General features: G+C 34.4%; 1 protein-coding gene and 1 non-coding gene across 4 annotated transcripts in view; both read right to left on the reverse strand.

The window, feature by feature from the left end:
- Window positions 1-21,377, reverse strand: part of Pde11 (Phosphodiesterase 11) — a 455,350-nt gene that overhangs the window by 191,557 nt on the left and 242,416 nt on the right. The gene's annotated exons all lie outside the window — the stretch shown is intronic.
- Window positions 7,017-7,093, reverse strand: TRNAK-CUU (transfer RNA lysine (anticodon CUU)). Its single transcript has one exon. It is a non-coding gene; the product is annotated as a tRNA-Lys (tRNA).

The raw sequence follows: 21,377 nt of genomic DNA on the forward strand, positions 1-21,377 counted from the left end.
ATAACCATAATCACACGTCTCTCGCCGCGCATTACCCTTCACCTAAGTAATAAGCGGCCCAAGCAGCACAAAACAATTATTTTTACAGCGTCTCTCGTAACAAAGCAATAAAAATATTATATTATTTCGGGGCTTGTAATAAATATTTACGACGACATTATTCTACCAGCGAAATATAATGACACGGAATAAAATAAAACAATGGGTTCTCTGTTATTAAATAATTGCTTTTGGCCCGTCGATCGACGACGCCTCAAGCAGCGTAATTTTGGTAGCCGTGTTCAATGAATGGACTTCTTTGTATTTTCATTAAATCGTATCGCCGAGAAGCGAAAAATGGTGACTCATGCGGCAGGCGGCGCGCAAGGCATCGTTAAGTCCAGTGGGCGCTGGCGTATTTGATTACGTTGTATTTTTGATGATTTACGCGCCACTTGTAGAAATTTTGCGCGAGCGCCGCACTCGCTGCGTCAATGGGCTTTATGCCTAAAGGTCCATTTACTCTGACGTAAGTGGAATACATAATATAGTATTACCTGAAGATTTTTTTCTCGAACACATTTCGAAATGAAGTTTCATACTCATGCTTGATTCATTCTGGAATTATTTATAGGTACTAAACTATTGTTAAATGTTATTCATAGTGCCTACTACATACCACCTTAATTTTTCATCAGAAATAAATCGCATATAAATTTACGTCTTTATAATATGTATTATAATCGTCATAAGGATTGTTAAATAGCCCGGCGCAACGGGAAACGACTCGAAATGATTGATTCTAATGATAGACGAGTATTGTGCGCGCTTGCGCTGTGACGGGCAGTTTAATTAGTATTATTTAATAATTTAATTTGGTTGTACGGTTTCGCATCATATAATTATTTCAACATAACAATAAACTAAAATTTAACATAAATGATCGTAACCTACAAGCAAATAAATGTATTATAGGTAGTAGGTTGTGATAGGTTTTGCTATATTTTTAGGATTAAAGCGAGCTTTCACTGTTTTAGTATTTCAAAGTGATAGCTGACGTGTATCTATGTATGAGGTCTGGGTAAGTCCGTTACGTATATTTTTAGAGTGGTGAAAATACGGCGGACTATTTAACAAGTACCAATATTATATAAAATATTATATAAAATATATATATATAAAATATAATTGCCATATGTAATAAATGAAGACTACCAGTGTGAACATAATGCGGGGCCAATAAAAGATTGTAAATATATAAAACCTATACATTCTCACAACTACAACATGAAATGATTATGAACGAATATTAAAAAAAGTGTCGCTACAAAGTGTGTGATAAAAGTGTGGTTCTACGGTCGATACGTACTTTTCTTGTCATGGAGGCACGAACCGTGAAAGCGGCACATTCCGACGGCTTGTCCCATGAGGCCACTACCGATCCGGGGCGCAGCACCCTCGGGGCCCCCAGCCCCGCACCGCACGCCGGCGTCCAACGGCCATGGAGGGCGTCTGCCCCGCAGAGCCTCGGCCGTAGACCCCGCGAGATTTACTACGTTGATCAATGAAACGTCACTTTTACACGGACACGTTTTGGATTATCGTTTATAATGAATCACAACTATTCGCTTAACACTGTTTTACTTGCACTTTTTTCGTTCTGTTTATTATTATAACTAATTATAAATGTTACCATTATTCAATGGTAACCTTAACACTTTTATATTTTCCTACAACTTTTAGTGATACCATACCTAAATTAGTAAATAATATTTCAATTATTATTAAAAAAAAAAAGTCAAAACACACGAAGTAATTTATATTCTAATGGATTTCCATTATAATGGAAATCCATTAGAATTTAAATTCATAATCCATCAAGTACCTACCTACGGTCGATAGTACCTATTAATACACTATAATTATATTATGTAGAGGCGAAAATATTTTATAAATGTACCAGTATATATTACTGAGAATGAAAAGAGCACAAAACAAAAAAAAAAAAAATCTGCTCGTTTGATTTTTTTTAAATATACCTATTCCATGGGATTTAACCAATAACCTTCGAGGATCTATTATCGTAGTCACATAGAATTATATACTCATACGCACGAATTTAACTTCAATAGTTATACAAATGGAATTGGCATACACTTCACCAGGGCTCGAAATGAACCGGAACGCACCGGAGCGCCGTTCCGGTTCATAAAATCCATAAAATTATCGCTCCGTCTCGTGGAAACATTAATTTGACCGTTTGAGCTAGATATTTCATATAATAAAAAAATAACACTTATTTTTGTAAATCACATTTACAATAATTAATGTAGTAGATATTTTCGTAAAATTATCGAGCGCTCCGGTTCGTAAAATTTTCCATTTCGAGCGCTGCACTTCACCAGTAATATTCCGCCATAACAGTGAACGCGACTACAATAAACCCATATCTACATTCGGCCATCTTTTCGTTCGCTAGATGAATGCATCGCAGTGCATGCGTAGCCTGCGTACTGCTTGCCACAAACCAGTTTCAAAATGGCCGTTTCTCATGAAATAGTAATGATGGAAGTGCTAATGAACACAAATCCATCACCCGATGCCGATGGACTTCTTTTCAATATCACGTTAGTGTTGCGAATATTGTAAAATAGGAGATCTCTGAGGCGGCATGTGAGGTAAAATGAAAAGCAGAGAACATCTTTTTTCATACAAGGCATGCCTACTAAAATTGCGACTTCAACAGGATCATACAGGCTGACGAAAATGGTGTTTACCAACTGCTGGGGTGACAATCTGTAATAAATGAAAACTCTACACGAGGAATAAGACTAGTCAATGACCCCCACGTAAATGAACCGAAATTTCGCTCGGCGAACAGCTAGAAGTGTAGCGATATTCACACGTAGGGATGTGTGGTACTTCATGACCAATAGGTACTTCGATATTTTATCATTTTAAAGCGATACGAGGTTTCTATATTTTAACATGGAACATGTTTTGTCTTGACCACCCGGACACTTCGGCAATGACGTATGATCCGCGCCCCGCAACCTCAATTCCTTCGACAAAATTGATTCAAAAAATTACATAACTTATTTCAGCTATCATAAACCCCATGTCCATTACTTCTAACGATTCGTTCGGTTATTTTTTTATTCATAGTTAGGCACCAACATTATATATGAATTCATAAATTTTAATTTTCAGAAAAGTAAAATTGTATGAATCCTTTCGATTCTGTTACTTTGACAAATAAATTTTCTTTCGAATTTGGACAACCAACATTCAGAGAATCAGTAGGCAAAGCATATTCCATGTTTAATAATTTTAGCCGTCAAGGCAAAGCACCGAGTTTTTTTTTTGCTTTATATACGTTGTGTTATTTTCAATTTTACGTGATATTTTCTTTCGATATGACGTCCCTACCAAAAGGTAGTAAACGACCCATAAACATAAAGGGAGCTTTTTAATTCTTGTATGAGGAGATGATGTACATATCTAACAATCGCATTAATTAGCAAAAGAAGAGATTTTTGCTGTGGTTAATACGTCGTGAATAGTAATGATATGAAGACATCGTAGACGAGTGTATTGTCATTATATTTAATGGCACACTTCATTTTTAAAATGCTTTCATTTTCATTTTACGAAATGTTAAGAGTGTGATATTTTCACGTAGTTATGGCTACTCATGAGACCTGAGATGATGGTATTGTGCGCGCGTGTTTTATATTTAAGCAAATGCGAGAGTAAGGCAGGCAAAGTAGACTAGATTCGCCGAAACTCGTCAAACATTACGTGAGACTATCATATCGTATCATACTCAGTGCGACATTATTGCCATCGTAATATAAAGTAACGCCATCGTCATATCATAAGTCATCATAAGACTAGTTTAAAACACCCAGCGAAAGAATTTGTATTCGTGTGTGGAGTATCTAATGATAATATAATGTTTTACAGGTACAAAAAGTGTATGAAATATAGGCACATGCCTCGGTTATAAATTTATTAAGAACACTTACGCATTAAAATGCAATTTAAAACAAATTTAGGCGTACGTACAGCGTATAGTCAATATCTATTAAATAATACATGTTATATTAATTGTTAGTTCCGTTGTAATGACTAACAATGGGGAATTTATAAATTTAGTTCGACTTCAGTGGGTCTATTCTATTCACAAGGCGGCTATCGATGGTAACCTATCATATTTATGTATTGAGTTGGTTATTTGTTACAAAAAGTTAACCGTCTGAACTGTCAAATGGTGCTATGTTGTAATGGCCCATCTCTTGGTTGTGTTAACTTTTAGAGCGAGATAAGACAGTTTTGACAGATTAGACGGCTAACTTATTGTAACCTCAATACATAAGTCAATTGATACCTCAATACATAAGTATGATAAACTACAGTTGAGCCGCCTTGTGTATAGAATAGACCTACAGGATATTAAAAGGTGCGGGATATTAGTTTAGTTCTGATTATGTGTACAACTCGTATACACTGATAACTGATAAGATCGAAAACTATGTTTTTTATGTGATGTTTAATAGAAACAAATTCAAAATACCGCAATACTAACCGATTGATTAATACCTTATTAAGAAATAATATATAGTTTTATAATTCAATGAGAATTATGACGATTTAATAGAATTTAAAATGGTACTAATTAAAATGCAACACAATAATATAATATAATGCGTATTCCACATAATTTAATAAAGATCAACGGAGCGATTTTTCTGCAAGTTCGTACGTACAAAACTCTTGTCATCATAATATGACGGGGACAAGGATTTTTATTATATTTTATTTTAATTAATGCCTTTCCGGCAAAAAAATACGGCTAACATAGTTTAATATAGTAACAGCTAACATAAAATAGTAAAAGCTAACAGCTAACATAGTAAATTAATATCTACTATGAAATTTTCTAACCATATAACAAACACTGAAGTATGACAGTATGTATTAATAAAATGAAAAGTCATATATTACAAATTATTGGTTACGTTTATTAATTAAGAATTCCTACATGTTTGATCTGTATAAAAGTTATTAGTACCAGAGTGGTAAGTATCTAGGTATGATTTTCTTTTACTGTTGACATTGTCCATAACCTCATGTCATTAATTACTAGAACCAGAGAGTATTGATAGTGTTTGTTTTAAGACTACATACATTTTTAATTGTTTTAGAATGTATTATATTATATCCATGGCCCCCACAAGGGGGTCCTGACAGGACTCTAGCCTGGGGGGCTGAGCTTTGGAGCAACCCGGCGTGGCGGGTTGACCAGATAAGTGAGATAAACACACGTAATAAAATGGTTGTGAGATGTAATTTTTGATTATTGTGTGTCGGTACTGGACAACTCCATGATTAAAATAGATGTATTAATTTGACCTGAAACACAATTTGAAAAACGTTAATGTAGTGCGTTGCATTTCCTTTAACCTTAGCGATAACTAGGGGAAAAGGCCCGCTTCAGAATGTGGGGGCCATGATTATATCGTATTTTAGTAAGAGATATTCGAAGATACTGGCAAACTTAATCGGATAATTTAATTACAAACGCATTCATGTGACAATCAGTGAAAAAACTGAGCAAAATGTGCTTATTTTTATTGCGTAAGCGTCTCAATGTACGCCATTGGACGAAACGCGTAGAATTCAAAAGAATAAATAAGCAAAACGAACAGGATTGTCGAATTAAAAGTCATCCAATCGGAAACAAGGCGGCGATAAATAGACATTTGAGATGTTTTCGTTGTAATTTACAAATCAGTGTTTGTTGAGATAATAGGATGAAGCAAAGGAGATGTGAATGGCGCGTGTAAACAGAAGAAAGACGTAGGTAGTCAACCAAGCCAGATTCGAATACTGAAACTTCACAGAATCTGTTCGAGAACATTGAATCAACTCGCCGAACTAACAGATGGCATGGTTCGGTTACGTTACACTGAAGATGCGCAAGCGATTGATTTAATGGGATATGCACATTATTATTTTAGCTATAAGTTTTCTGAATTTTTAACTGACTGATTTTTTACTGAGAATAGTAAAGTATTTTTATGTCCTCTGTGATATTGAATATTTTATATATATGAACATTGTCATGTTATTTTATAACATAACACACTAAGTCAAGGAAGTCTTTACGAGGGCAACACTACGCAAAAGTACGACCGGATCGCGCCTGCGCACGGGATAGTTTGTACGGAGTTCGTGACACTATTTCCGGCGCTATCGGAGCTAGCGGGCTTTTGACACGTAGGCGAAGCGAGAGTCAGGCTCTCAGTCTTGACCTTTCGAAGGAAGCAGACGTCTTGGCCAGTTCCGAGCCTCGGACCCTGGGCACAGGGCTTTCGATTTCCTGACGTTTTGGAGACGAGGACGATGATCATCTGAAGGACGTCCCCCCCACGCCAGGAGATCGGAGGAACTCCACGGTCCCTACACGTTTGAAGACGCACTCCTCGATTCCGTCCTGGAAGGAATCGAGGGCAGCGAAAAGGCTGGAGAGCCTTTTGTGTAATCGGTATTTATTGTCATTTTATGTTACGGTCCACCGACCGAATTAGCTTTTGGGTTTTTGTTCTTATTTAATTAAATATTGTATCGCTTTAGGTGCTCGTGATTCACTTAAGTAATTATACATTTTTATACACTGTAGCCCGCAAGTTATCTTATTTATTAATATACAATTGTTGAAATTTCTCTACTTGCTTTTCATTTAATTATCCTTCACTATTGTCTCTATGCATCATCATAGAGTGGCGCTCAAACCGAGATATTTATATTTATCCCATTTATTATGCCTTTTTATTAATCTAGGAACCTACACGAATGAGTATAGTAACCGGACAGGTAACTGAGGTCTTAGAGGTAATAAGTCAAACCACCCACGACCCTGCTTCATCCTATTTCCCCGAGTCTCATGCTTATCCCCAAACCTAATCCCTATCCTACATCCTCCATCCTCATCCCATCCTTCCTGATCCCCCATGTCAAATCGATATATGACATTGGCGCCCAACGTGGGGCACGAACCCACGACCCTGAGATTAAGAGTCTCATGCTCTACCGACTGAGCTAGCCGGTAAACATTACCGTTGGTGATTCATCGCTTCAGATGACATAAAATCCTTTTTATATGACATTGGCGCCCAACAAGCATCGTGTTTCTTGTTGAATATTTCTTTTCCAAAACACGATGACTTACCTCCTAAAGACTACAGTTATTTGTTTCGGATTATGTACTCGTTCGTTATTTTGTCCTAATATTCTAAATTTTATTTGTTCCGTTAATAAAACTTTAAATTTTGCTAATCACGATTTCATACAATAATTGTTACCGTAACGGTATTTTGTTTTCAGAGTCATTAGTTCTAATTACACTGATTTTTGCCGGCTCACTTTTGGAATTTTTTGGTTTACCGTCGTGGAGTTGCAAGCGAATCCGCACGGCGTGATTTTAGACGCATTTTGATATTTTTTTTATCAATAGTACTTATTAAACTTATAAATTAATTAATGACAAATTAAAACGTATTATTTGCGTTATATTTTTCTTAAATTTTTCTGGTTCGGTGGTCGTAACTATGTGTGTTATATTTTTCATATATTTATATAGTCTTTTATTGACTTACGCGCTACTTGCAAGAGACGTCGGACTAGTCTATGCGGTATGCGCAGATGGCGATCTAAATGATAGAGATCAATACGTCAATTTTATCATTGTCCTTGTGGAATTTATTTAATTTTGTGTTGTAAGTTACAATTATTCCTTCGCAAATTAATATTAAGAGTGTTATATATGGTTTACACCTAATTTTGAAATACAATTTGCACATTTATCATCAATACATATTTCTTCTATAATTTATGTGATACCCACATTATTGGTATGGAAATGTCAATATTTGGGCATCGGAATTTGTGTTAACCATTGATTGTTTCAGCAAAAAGTTTGTTTTATGTTTAGTATGGTGCTAAAAGTGATTTAATAAAGTTCAAAGGAGAAGGAAGGATGTCAAACTTGGACGAGATCGACATGAACATTTATATACCTACTGGATGACAAGAGTTATTAACCTCAAATTTGATAGAACCATTGGATTGAAACATACTAAGTGGATGTAACACCAAATCAATTGGACAGCAGGATGAACCTTATTATGGAATGGATTTTACAAAAGGTCTTTTCGTTCCATTTCTATATTGTGAATAATTAATAATTTCTATATCTCGAATAAAATCATTATCGGGTTATTCCACTATTTAGTCGACAGTCGAGCCGTCATCGATTATTTGAGTGATATATTTACATTCTTGTTAAAATTTGACACTAAATTATTCTGAATTCATTTCTTCTTAATTATTAACTTTCTATTCATTTTATTTTGCTATTACAATTAATTATTTGCGACGGTAGATTACATTTATTTCGGATAATATGTTTTTACATTGTTTTTTTTACTAGTTTGACAGTTCGATATTAGTTTTTCAAATCTGTTCTTTTTATAATGTAGACAATTGAAATTATTCATCTCGCGTTCATTATTGATAAAATTGAAGTAATCTTTCGTTCATTGAAATAAATTTAGTCATTTTTAATTCCTATTCAATATTCATATTTCAAATTGATTTCTGTTTACGTTAAACGTCAAGCGCGCTTACATTTGCGGTCGCTAGATGACACCTTCATAGAATTTATTTGAAATATTTAATTTCAAGATTCTGTTCTTTCGTAAGAATGATTATTTATTATACATAAATAATTATTTTTACAGGTGAATATTTTTAATAAAATTTTCCTTCTTAATTCCTATATAAAACTTCCGTCTACATATTTTTTTTGAATCAATTTAATTTTTTCTCTCCTGTCACAATCCTTTCTAATTTAAAGACATATTTTTTTTAAAGCTTTTTGATTTCATTCTAGATGCTTTCACTCAACTATATGCAACTTTCCGTCCTCTCCTAATTTTTTAAAAAAGCATATAAGCTAACATTAATTAATATTTTTAAATTCTTTTTTTCTCTTTTAAAATCCTAGCCCTCCGCTATTTATTATTCATAAACATTCAATTTACTTTCACTTAAATTATTAATTACATTCTTTTTGATTTTGCAATTTTTTTATATAAATAAATAATTATTATTTAAAACTTCCATATATGCATTTAGAGTACATTTTAATTTTGAATATTCTCTTTCATTGATATTTAAAAAAAAAAAAATTTTTCTTTGAGTATTAAAATATTTTTCTTTCAAATACAATCTCGAATTGATATTTAATTACATTTACATTGGAACTAACTAAATTATTTTTTCTTTCAATTTAACTTGAATTTAATAATTGATTATTTTTTTTGCTTGTTCAGCGTGCACTGGGCAAATTTTTTTTAAAAAAAAATGCTGATATTTTATTCATTATCAACTTTGTTTGAAACTTTTAGGAGTTATCAAACCTTCATTCATTACGACACACACTCTGTCAAATATTTTTTCTTTTATTATTGTGGAAAGGTGTGTTTCCGTGCTAGTCACACTCAACCAATTATTTTGAATTTTGTCAGGGCCGCATTTTAATAATGCCTATTTATTAATATTCAATTTTTTCGTGAAGGAATTTTGTACTCTTTGGTCTTTTGTCTATTACACACCTCAGATATTTCTAAATTATAATTATTATTTTTGCTCTTTTACAAGCTTCTTTTTTGGATTGATTTTCTTTTTATCGAATTAATTATCGCAAATTTTATACATATATTATGTCATTGAGTAATATTTTCTATTATAAAATTCTATATTTCTTTATTTCAATTTCTTTGTGAATTTTTACTCACCTATGGTAAACTATTTCAGTTACTGACTTCTTTCCTGCACATGGCAATACACCCTTGTTCCGGTGAACGTCCATCGCAAAGGTGGTGGTTGCAGACCTTTCGGGAAGGAGGCCTACTCAATTCATACCACACATTCAGCATCTGGACCTACTTTTGGTAAACAAGCATAGTTCTAAAATACTACCATAGTGCCAGGATGAGAATTGTGGTGTTCCCGGAAGACGCAACCGCTGTCTTAGCGTTTCGAAGGGCCTGTCAGTTTAGCTACCTAGTGATAAAATATCTATATTTAAAATTACCTACAATTGTCTAATTAAGTACATCGCGCTGGTGATCGTGTGATCTTTATTTATACCAGTTGCCTTTGTACTTGATTTTGCGTGACGGTTTTGTTTGCTATTTTTATTATATATTTTTTTTTATTGATTGTAGTGATTGGTTATACTTGTTCTGTCAATGTATCTTTGTCGGTACAGGCTGCGGGGAGATTTTATTATTATTTGTTGGCTGCTAGCTCCTTGGAAGTCGTGGGAACTGAAGGTGTCTCACTACTGTCCGGTGTGTTTTAGTGATCCGGGGTGCTGAAGATGTTCCTCGGACGCGTCTGATTTTTTTTTTCTCTAGCAGTCAACCCTCTTGGTATTTGGGTTGAACTATCGGTGCTGAAGACGGTTCCGTTAGTCCCCTCTCTTTTGGCGTTGGAATCTGCCGCTGATTGTGTGGATTCCACCGCACTCTGATGTTTATGGTGGTGAGTTGGCAGGCGTGATGCGAATAATAGAAGCGATCGTCTGTCAACACTGATGATGTTGTGCAGCGGCCTGGACTGTATGAAGGAAATCAACCTACTTATCAAAATTCCTTGAGGGAAGAAAGTGGACGTTATAATACGATCTCTTTAGCCTTTCATTTTTTATTTTTTGCAGCCCCAACTTGAATGTCGGACCAGTTGCGAACCATGTTGTTCTTTTAATTACGTTTAGTTTCCGATGTGTTCATGGTTTCCTCGTCGTTGCCTGGCTTTCATGTGGTGCTCCGTGGTATTTTCTTTCTGTATCTGGGAGGTCCGTTTCTGATGGGTTCCGGACTCAGATCTCGCGTACCTGGGGCTGGAACACGCCACCGGAAGAAACGTACGTCACCGGAGGTCTCGGGTTTGGCGGGATTGAGTTAGTCCAGAATCTGCGGCGGTGTATTTCTAAGTAGTTTTAAGTGTGATATATTGTACATAATGTAATATAGTAGAGTAGTTTGAAGCGGAGCCGTATATTCTGGAACGGACGATATCTTGTTACACCATTGTAGACTTTAACGTAGTATACTAAAATCGATGATTAATTTTAATTATATATTTTGTACTAGGAATTCTTTTCTAGCTTAGTTTCCTCCTTGTTCGCGTTATTTTATTTGTGGGAGCGCTGCTTGGGATCCGGATCATGGCTTGGAATACCATCACACGTCATTTGTTTCCTACAGGCTTAACAGAGAATCCACATCACAGCTGTTGGTTGTTAGCCACACTGTTATTTTTATTCAGATTAGACATCTGAGAGTAGTATATTTTAGTAATGTTCTTTTTAAATGTTCGGACGGTGCTTGACGCACAGTATTTATTACTTTCCGATAGACTCGCCCTCACGCAAAACCAAACTGGCACTCATTGTTTATTAATTATTATGTTATTTGTTCGAACCAAGTTGGTGAATTTATTGTATTTATTATTTTGTATTATGTATACTTGCCAAAAACCACGGCATATACGATTGAGAATTTATATTTTTTGCTTTGTGCACTTTATAACTTTTGCCAACTATTAAAGGTTCATCTTTTTTTCAATAACTTAATATTATTCGAAATCAATCTATTAAATCATTCATTGATCTATTATTATTTTCAACTTAATTACTCAATGCTTATATTATTACTCAAATTATAGAAGCAATTTTAATTTCTTGAATATAATTCTATTAATTACTTTATTATATTATACTATCTCTGCAATTTTATCAATTTAATGAATTGAATTAAATTTCTTGAACTAAAATATTAATTCCTTTATATACAATATATTAATTTATTATACCATTTCATATATTATTATTATCTGAGGTGCATTTATGTAAATTTTTTGGCTATTATTTCAATTTTTTATACTGATATCAAATCTTTTCAAATTAATAATTATTATACAACTCTTCCTATCTTTTTGGAAGCTTTATCTAAATCAATTTTTATATATTCTAAATATTGCAGTTTTACACTGCTGGGTTGAATCCCCACTATTTGTTTTGATGTGAATTATCTGTGATAAATTATAATATTTTATATATTTCTATATACACGAGCTTAGGTGTTTTTATATTTATTAGATCTTTTTTAAAATTTATAAATTATTGGTGGACCGGTTAGGTAGGGTAAATCTACGAGACCTCTCCCAGCTCTTCACTCTTCAGCAAATAATCTTCTTCGTTTTTTTGGATTCTTCATAAGCCTCTCCCTCTGTCACCAAATAACAGAGTGGAAATATCATCTATATGTCTCCTTCGCTTCGCCTGTAGCCGCGCTATCTCTAAGCATGCCGTCCATGATGCCCAACCCCTGGGAGGATTGATGCTATCTGAAGACCCCCCCGAGAAGTTGACAGTCGAAGTCCTCGCTATGGCTTGTCCTTCTCTTACCGAGGTTGGAGGTAATGTCATGTTATTTTATAACATAACACACTAAGTCAAGGAAGTCTTTACGAGGGCAACACTACGCAAAAGTACGACCGGATCGCGCCTGCGCACGGGATAGTTTGTACGGAGTTCGTGACACTATTTCCGGCGCTATCGGAGCTAGCGGGCTTTTGACACGTAGGCGAAGCGAGAGTCAGGCTCTCAGTCTTGACCTTTCGAAGGAAGCAGACGTCTTGGCCAGTTCCGAGCCTCGGACCCTGGGCACAGGGCTTTCGATTTCCTGACGTTTTGGAGACGAGGACGATGATCATCTGAAGGACGTCCCCCCCACGCCAGGAGATCGGAGGAACTCCACGGTCCCTACACGTTTGAAGACGCACTCCTCGATTCCGTCCTGGAAGGAATCGAGGGCAGCGAAAAGGCTGGAGAGCCTTTTGTGTAATCGGTATTTATTGTCATTTTATGTTACGGTCCACCGACCGAATTAGCTTTTGGGTTTTTGTTCTTATTTAATTAAATATTGTATCGCTTTAGGTGCTCGTGATTCACTTAAGTAATTATACATTTTTATACACTGTAGCCCGCAAGTTATCTTATTTATTAATATACAATTGTTGAAATTTCTCTACTTGCTTTTCATTTAATTATCCTTCACTATTGTCTCTATGCATCATCATAGAGTGGCGCTCAAACCGAGATATTTATATTTATCCCATTTATTATGCCTTTTTATTAATCTAGGAACCTACACGAATGAGTATAGTAACCGGACAGGTAACTGAGGTCTTAGAGGTAATAAGTCAAACCACCCACGACCCTGCTTCATCCTATTTCCCCGAGTCTCATGCTTATCCCCAAACCTAATCCCTATCCTACATCCTCCATCCTCATCCCATCCTTCCTGATCCCCCATGTCAAATCGATATATGACAACATTTTAATAATATTTTTTTCCCCACCATGTCCGATCCTAATATGATCATATGGGACTCCACAGAGTAGAGGTTTGTATTAACAGATTTTGTTTTTTACGAGAAATGGATGTCAGCCACTTGCTCAACCTATTAGGTCCATACCCTGACTCACACGCAAATTAAAAAAAACAATATGTGTACTTGCCAGACCCAGGATTCGAACCTGGGACCCACGGCGTGTTAGTCCAACGCTTAAGCTGCGCGGCCACCGTGGGGAATAATTATTATGCAACAATATTTTTAAAAATCTTGAAACCAATGAGAATATTTTGAGGTACCTTCTGAGAATTGAACGAACACAAGACGTGAATCCATGACAAGGTTGAGTATTTTGACATCAAAGTTAATGAGTCGCAAAATCTGCAATGAAATTAAAAAAAAACTCTTTTTATAAATTACTTACATGGCATTTCCCTGCGAATTGGGGGCATTTATAATTATCGTTTTATATGAGTAAATACAATGAAAAAATGTTATTATATATATTAACGTAGGTAGTAAGTAAGTCTGAATGAAATGTTAAGTAGAAAAAATCTCCAGAGCGGGTTTTGTGACTCGACCACTCATACTATAAGATGTAAATTCAACATGACCTGTTTTCAGCATTCTATAAATGAAGTCTCGTTATCTAATGATCCTCTATTTCTATTACTATTATACATGAACATTTTTTGATATTGCTTTATGTTTATCAAATGTTGGAGAGGGATAAGGCTGAAAAATCGAATTCAATACGGTTACTATGAATATGATAACGACATTTGATACATCATGTCTATCTATAGGATATACTCTAATGTTGGTAAAAAAATGCTTGTATATTTTCATACACAACAGTTACATGGTTTTACTTGTGTCTAAATATCGAAGAAATGAAAATTGATTATATTAATATAATAATAAAAAAATGAAAACATGTCTAAAACAATATTATACCTGTGAAAAAGAAACAATTCCAATAAATATTCTTCTCATCACGAAAATATCGATAAGAAACTGATGATAGTTTGGATTTGGTAAACGAATCATCATTATTTAATACGCTGCATTGCATTGTATTATGTTATGACATTTTGCATTATTATATTAGTAGAAGTGTGTCGGCAGGAGATTATAGATATACCGTTTTGTGAGTGGTGGACTTCCTTTATGCAATTTATTATTTGATTTGAGAAAAATAGTAAATAAACAATTGTGATCGGATTTGAAATGTTTTAATTAGGGTTAATAATTATTAAGATTTGTATTTAATATACGATTTTTCCTAAAGCTAAAAGAATTTAATTATTTACATATAAACTAGAATAATTCGATTATTAACATAAAACAAAATACGTTCATATGCTAACACTTCCTCTGAAATTTTGCAGACTGTTCACCGTTGAGCTAGCTTATTCCGCGGAGGCTGTGTGGAAATTCACTGGCGGTCACTACTTAATGCAACGAGGCGCAAGCCTACGAAAGCTTTGGACTTTTCCCCTATTACTTAACACCTTCAAAACGGAAATACAGCTACACGCCTAAATCAAATCATATTATTAAAATATTGGAAGTTCATTATCACCAATAACTTTCGATAATAAATTAAAATACATAAGTATATAATTAGATTCAAATTAATTAATTTCAATGTAAAATGGATCAATGGTCGATCGCTTTGACCTTTATTAAATAATATTAAACACTATTTATTAACCCTGAGATGTCACGGAGACTTGAAGCTTTCGAGATGTGGCTGTATAGACGCATCCTCAAAATTCCTTGGACTGACCGGGTGACAAATGTTGAAGTTCTCAATCGAATGGGGAAGGACCGAGAAGTTCTACGTAGTATCAAAACCAGGAAACTAGAATACCTCGGCCACATTATGAGAGGACAAAAATACAGCATTCCCCAACTTGTCATTCAAGGAAAGATCAATGGGAAGCGTAGCAGAGGACGGCGCCGTATTTCGTGGCTTAAGAACCTCCGTGATTGGTACGAGTGCAGCTCCACCGAACTGTTCCGGGTAGCAGACGACAAAGATAAGATCGCCTTGATGGTGGCCGACCTCCGCTAGGGGATGGCACAATAAGAAGAAGAGTATATGTTCACCCATGGTCTAATTTACTTATAAAACACCGCGTATTATAAGGGAACAGGGAAATATGTATTAACATGTATTCAATTAATATATACTTAAAATATAATCCTCTTCTTGTATTGTGATCGAAAAATCGCGTACTTATAATAATCGAAATCTTATAATTTAAAAATTCCAGAGCCTGATATAGTTTAAAGTAAAAGAACATGCAATATAATGCTCAAGAATGATGGTGCTTTTTACTTATTAAAATCTGTAAAAATTACTATTACTATCGGTAATAAGTATATGTAATGATCATGGCCCATGGCTATAACCTCTTTAAACCTTTAGACCTATAGAAGGTTAAGGAGCAGGTGATTAGAAACAATGGTGATTTAAAAAAAACTAAAATGAGTGTTAATCGCTCCCTTATATTTGATGGGATACTTTTAAATTAACTTCGTTGATTGAAAGTCAAAAATCCATATGAATATTATAACTATTACGATGAGAATTTAAAATGAAAATCCACTGCCTTCATTCCAAGAAAAAATCAAACCAACAATAAAACACGCCAGGTAACGAAAGAGTTAATAATATTATAATAAAGACAGCGAGCGGCCGTTAAACGTAACGGAGCCGTTAGAGGCGCTCTCTCCCGGCGAGCGTCGTTAACGCCCGCTGTTTATTTTTATAACGGCCTTATACTATTTTTAAAATTCGTGGAAAGCACAGGGAGGCTGCGACTCTTTTTTGCCAGTTTTAAAATAACATGCTGCACGAACAAAACCAACAGCGTAGACACATACGTGTAGGTACTACTCAAATACAATGCATTACGATTTTCTGCTTTCCTCACAAAATATTGTACGATCTTTTATGAAATTAATTACCTGGATTGAATTCGTTTCGTTAAACAACCTATAGATTATATAGATAACTCTAAAACTAATGTAAAGGAAATGAATGTTATATAAATTTATACAGAGGTTACATTTTAAATTATTATAAAATATTAATGCCTATCTACGCAGATTGGCTGTGGAAGCAATTTAGCGCGGTAAAGTAAACGGCGAGTATCTACTGTAAGTGCTCGGCCGTAGTGGTTTGGCGGGCGCGGCGCGGCGGCGTCTTGCGAAACTCAAACGTATAATCGTGTGTATTATGCCCCAAAAAAGACACTGTCTACGAACATTTCACACACGGTTATACGTTTGAGTTTCGCAAGACGCCGCGCCCGCCAAACCCGCTACGGCTGAGCACTTAGCAGTGCGAGGTGCGGGAAGTAACTATCTATATCAACAGGTTGCCACCGGGAATGTGAAGTCCTTAGTTAGTGCATCGCACTTCCTCATATAGATACATTAATTAATTCTTGCCAGAGTGACGTGCATCCGGGACTCCCATATAACCCAGCTTCATATCCTCATCTCCAGACCGTCCACCCATGAGTGGTTGTCGTGTGCGCGCGGTCTAATGCGTGTTATATATAATAAATAATTACTGTTTTACAGTGAATCTAATTTACAATGTAATACGATAAATCAACGTGCCATAATCATAGTGGCATATAAAAATATGTTACACTCAATAAAATGTCTTTCGACAGTAAAACCTGGCAATAAGCTGGTTGTAGACATTTTTTTTGGCTGAATTATCTAGCTATGGCTGCAACTAGTTGGGTGGTAAATGATCTGCATGTGATAATCGGTAATTAATTACTACTATTTTGTAGCCAAAGTAGCCGAAAATGGATTTGTTATTTATGGTAAGTCATTGAGAGTAGACATTAATTGACAGCAAACCATAAACAACGAGGCTACATTGTTTATTGATCGCCAAAATTAACGCTGAAAATAAATTGAAATTAAATATTATTTAATGTATGAATCACCACGTGAATAAATTAATAGCATACACAATATAACATAACTGACATAACTCATCATTAGCATAAGTTACAACTTCTACCGATATGAGTGATATGACATATTAATTAATTAATATAAGTTTAATACATTATATTGTTATTAACATTTTAAATTCAATGAACAGGTAAGATTTGTCAATTGAGATATTATCATTTAGGAAATTTACTTTGTACAATTCCATTTGCAACACGAATTGTGGCTCTATCGGTGCCTCTATATATCTATCTATGTAGTCTAGTCGCTTAATAAATCATGCCGTAATGCGAGTAAACCATTTTTATTATAGTATAATAATAATATAATAGGTATATGGTTCCAATTCCACAGAATTCAACAACAGAGAACAACATTCAGTAGATTTTATATGAATAAACGGTAGGTCCTTGTTATTGCGTTAGAAGGAAAATCTCATCATTTTTTTAAGCAATGGAAAATTATTTATTACTAAAACAACTAAGTGTGAGAAATGTTACAATACTTATTAATATTATTCTATTGTACGCAAACAGAAATAAATATTAAAAAACAGGACAATTTTATAGAGAAATATTTATTAAATAGATTATATATTTATTAAATAGACTACCGTCGGAGTTTGCTATTCGGCACCACGCCCCCGATATAATATTGTGGCTGTTATTTTGAAGAATATAATTTAAACAAAAACACCATGCCAAATCAAACGTTAGTTAAATTGTGTGTTACAAATTGATATAGCTTTGCAGCTTTGAGCTTATCTTTTAATTCTTATTAAGTATTAATAAGCATGCATAATGAATGGCTGAAGATGCATTTGATAAAGATTTGCTTTCTCGCACCATTGCTTCAAACCATCTTTTTAAGGGATATTGTTTACATGGCCCCCACAAGGGGGGGCTGACAGGGCTCTAGCCTAAGGGCCCGGGCTCAGGGGGGGTCCGGCGTGACGGGTCGACCAGATAAATGAGATAAATACACATCTTAATTTTGCTCTAAGAGCAAAAAAAAACGCCTGCGGCGCTAGTTTACTTCTGACTTACCGCCATTTTAAAACATATGGTTGTTGGGACGTGTTTAGTAATATTGTGTTAAAAAATCGCTGAATTAGACTGAATTTTATTTGACCTCGAACACCATTTGAAAAACAATACTGGAGAGCGTCAGACTGCCTTTAACCATAGCGATAAGCACGGGGCCCGTCCAAGACCCTGGCCTGGGGGCCCGCTTCAAGATGTGGGGGCCATGATTGTTTTATAGGTATCTACTTGTCTTATCAAACGAAAAGTCTGAGAATATCATGCGTGATGTTAATAAAGTTTGTTTTATATATAATTAAAATACCGTTTCAAATCAGTTCGATTACCAGAAAGACGCATCGACTGCATTCAATCACTCTATCAAATCAGACTGTTAACAAGTTATTGTCTAAACTAAAACATAATCTATTATATGTATATATATATATATATATATATATATATATATATCTATTAATTACATTCTAATAAAGCCAGTTTAAATATAAAAGGTGTTTATATGAAGTTGATCCTGCCGTTCCATAACAAAAATAAAATATTGGCATCGCAAACCCATACAGATCATAGTAGGTATGTACAGCAATAGTTTGAATACAATAAGTAAGTGTCTTTTATCACTATTATCAGTTATCACATTTTCTACGAATTAATACTAAAAAGTTCCATCACCAGTTTCTTAATAAAACACCACGATAAAATAAGTAACAACATTATAACACTATCGTGTCTACAAGCTGGATAAGAAATAAAAAGAGATAATAATGCTGAGTTCATAAGCACTTTATAAGTTAGTATGTCTATCGTATCAGCTGTCGCTCTGGTAGCCGTCATTACTTCTTGTGTATATATTTTTTATCGCCACTGGTGATTTGTCAGAGAAAACGAGCCCGCAGACATTACTATTGTCGCCAGTAAGCATTTTGAAGCCTATATTATTTTATATCAATGTAACGGAAAGTGAGTAGCATTTTTTTATCTGTGAACAAGTTAGCGGTAGCGTTGTGAATGCTTCCTTGCTTATCGCAACGCGTTGACGATAGCGTAAATCGAATACTTTACAATAGCAAGAAAACAATACTAAACAACTTAAAGTATCAATATAATGAGTTTTACAGTTTGAATAATACGGAATTAACATTGTATGTATCACAGTACCTATATAAGGATAGATATATTAATTGGAGGAGTACCTATTAGTTCTTACAAATAACAATAATTATTGCCGTGTAGTTAACCGAAGTTGTCAACTTAGCAGTTTTCTCACCAGATCTAGAATTTTTGAATAGGAATCTAGTTTTCAAAAACCGAATTTGGCAGACGGCGTTAAATTAACAGTTTTATGTCACCGAAAGCAACTTTAAAATTATTACAAAAAAGTTAAAATATTAAACCACATTTGCTTAAATGCTGGGCCAACAATAAAATAAATAATGTAACATGCGATACATATTTTTTTAAGTGACGGCCGAATTTCGTATCACTGTAGTAATTTTTGGTCTCATGATAACAATGTCCATAACTGTGTGTTACTTTTTGAAATTGTAGTTGAGAGGTTTATTTTTAATTTTGTGGAAATCTACATTTTTTCTGTCAACTAGCTTTTCTTACTCTATCTGGCATATTTTTGTAAATGATAGTTGGTAACACCGTGTACTTGGATTTTAAGATTCATCCAAAATTAGTCAGGGTAGCAATGCAGAATAAACATTTGGAGGAAAAAGCTGACTGGCCTGAACCTGTAAAGGGATAAGTCATGTTGGCAGAGTTCTAGAATATTGACAGTTTCTGGGTTCTACTATTACGCAAGAAAACGAGGAATTCGAAGAAATAAAACAGTGCAAGCAAGCCGTACTTCGTACCGATGAATCGTAAATTCTAGTGTCCACAATAGAAAAAAGATTCATCATTATAAAACTGTTAGATAGTGTATGGAATCGAGTCGTGGACACTTACTGTAAAAGTAGCTGAACTGATATTCTGCATCTAATATATGGACCCATGAGAGGGTAGGGTGCGAAACTCAGGTATAATGATGAATGTTGTACCTACTGCATAATACTATTATACAAAGATTCGACGCCCTTTCGATTCCCTTTCATGATTAATAACTAGGTAGGCAATGCACAGCACATGCCAGAAACACAGGTACTAAAAATGACTTAGTATAGTGCCATTGAAAGAGAAAGAATATCAAAATAAAAATCTTGAATTTGAGTCAGAGAAAGAACTAAATTCTTTGCGAAAGTTTCCTAAGAAAACGTTCCGACAAATTCTTTTTAATTGGTACAAATTAAAATAATATTAAGTATATAATATATATCTATCTATACTACTTATACACGCAATATAGGTTCAAAGGTCGAAGCTTAATAATTGAACATTTAAATTTCATTCTTTAGTAAGTATTATAAAACATCATTACCTAATTAATACCATTTACTGTAAATAAGCAACTTTAAAACAGGCATTTAAAATTTAAATACTAACAATAAAGACGCATTTTTATAAATATCATTAGAACGTAAAAGAAACTTTTTTTATAATTAATTGAAAAAAAAATATTCAGACTTACTTTAGTACTTATGTAAGTATACCCTGAAATAACATGACAATAGGTACTTAAAATAGAAAAGTGACAATAATTTTGATAAACTTTTCGAGGAAATAACTGTATTTAAGCTAGGGGTGTAAAAACGAAATTCCTTAAGTAAGTTCTAGGGAAGTTGTCGATAGAGTTACGTTAAGTGAATTAACCATTTTTCAACTTCCACAGACTTGATAAGTTTTCAACATATTGAATGGGGAAGGTTTCTTTAAGCCGCGGTCCGCATTGAAGTGTTAACATTTTACATTCAGTTATAGCAGATTTTTTCT

Source organism: Rhyacophila brunnea, unplaced genomic scaffold, assembly GCF_057557595.1.
Source record: "Rhyacophila brunnea isolate RB1 unplaced genomic scaffold, BYU_Rbru_1.0 scaffold_3, whole genome shotgun sequence".
NCBI lineage: Eukaryota > Metazoa > Arthropoda > Insecta > Trichoptera > Rhyacophilidae > Rhyacophila > Rhyacophila brunnea.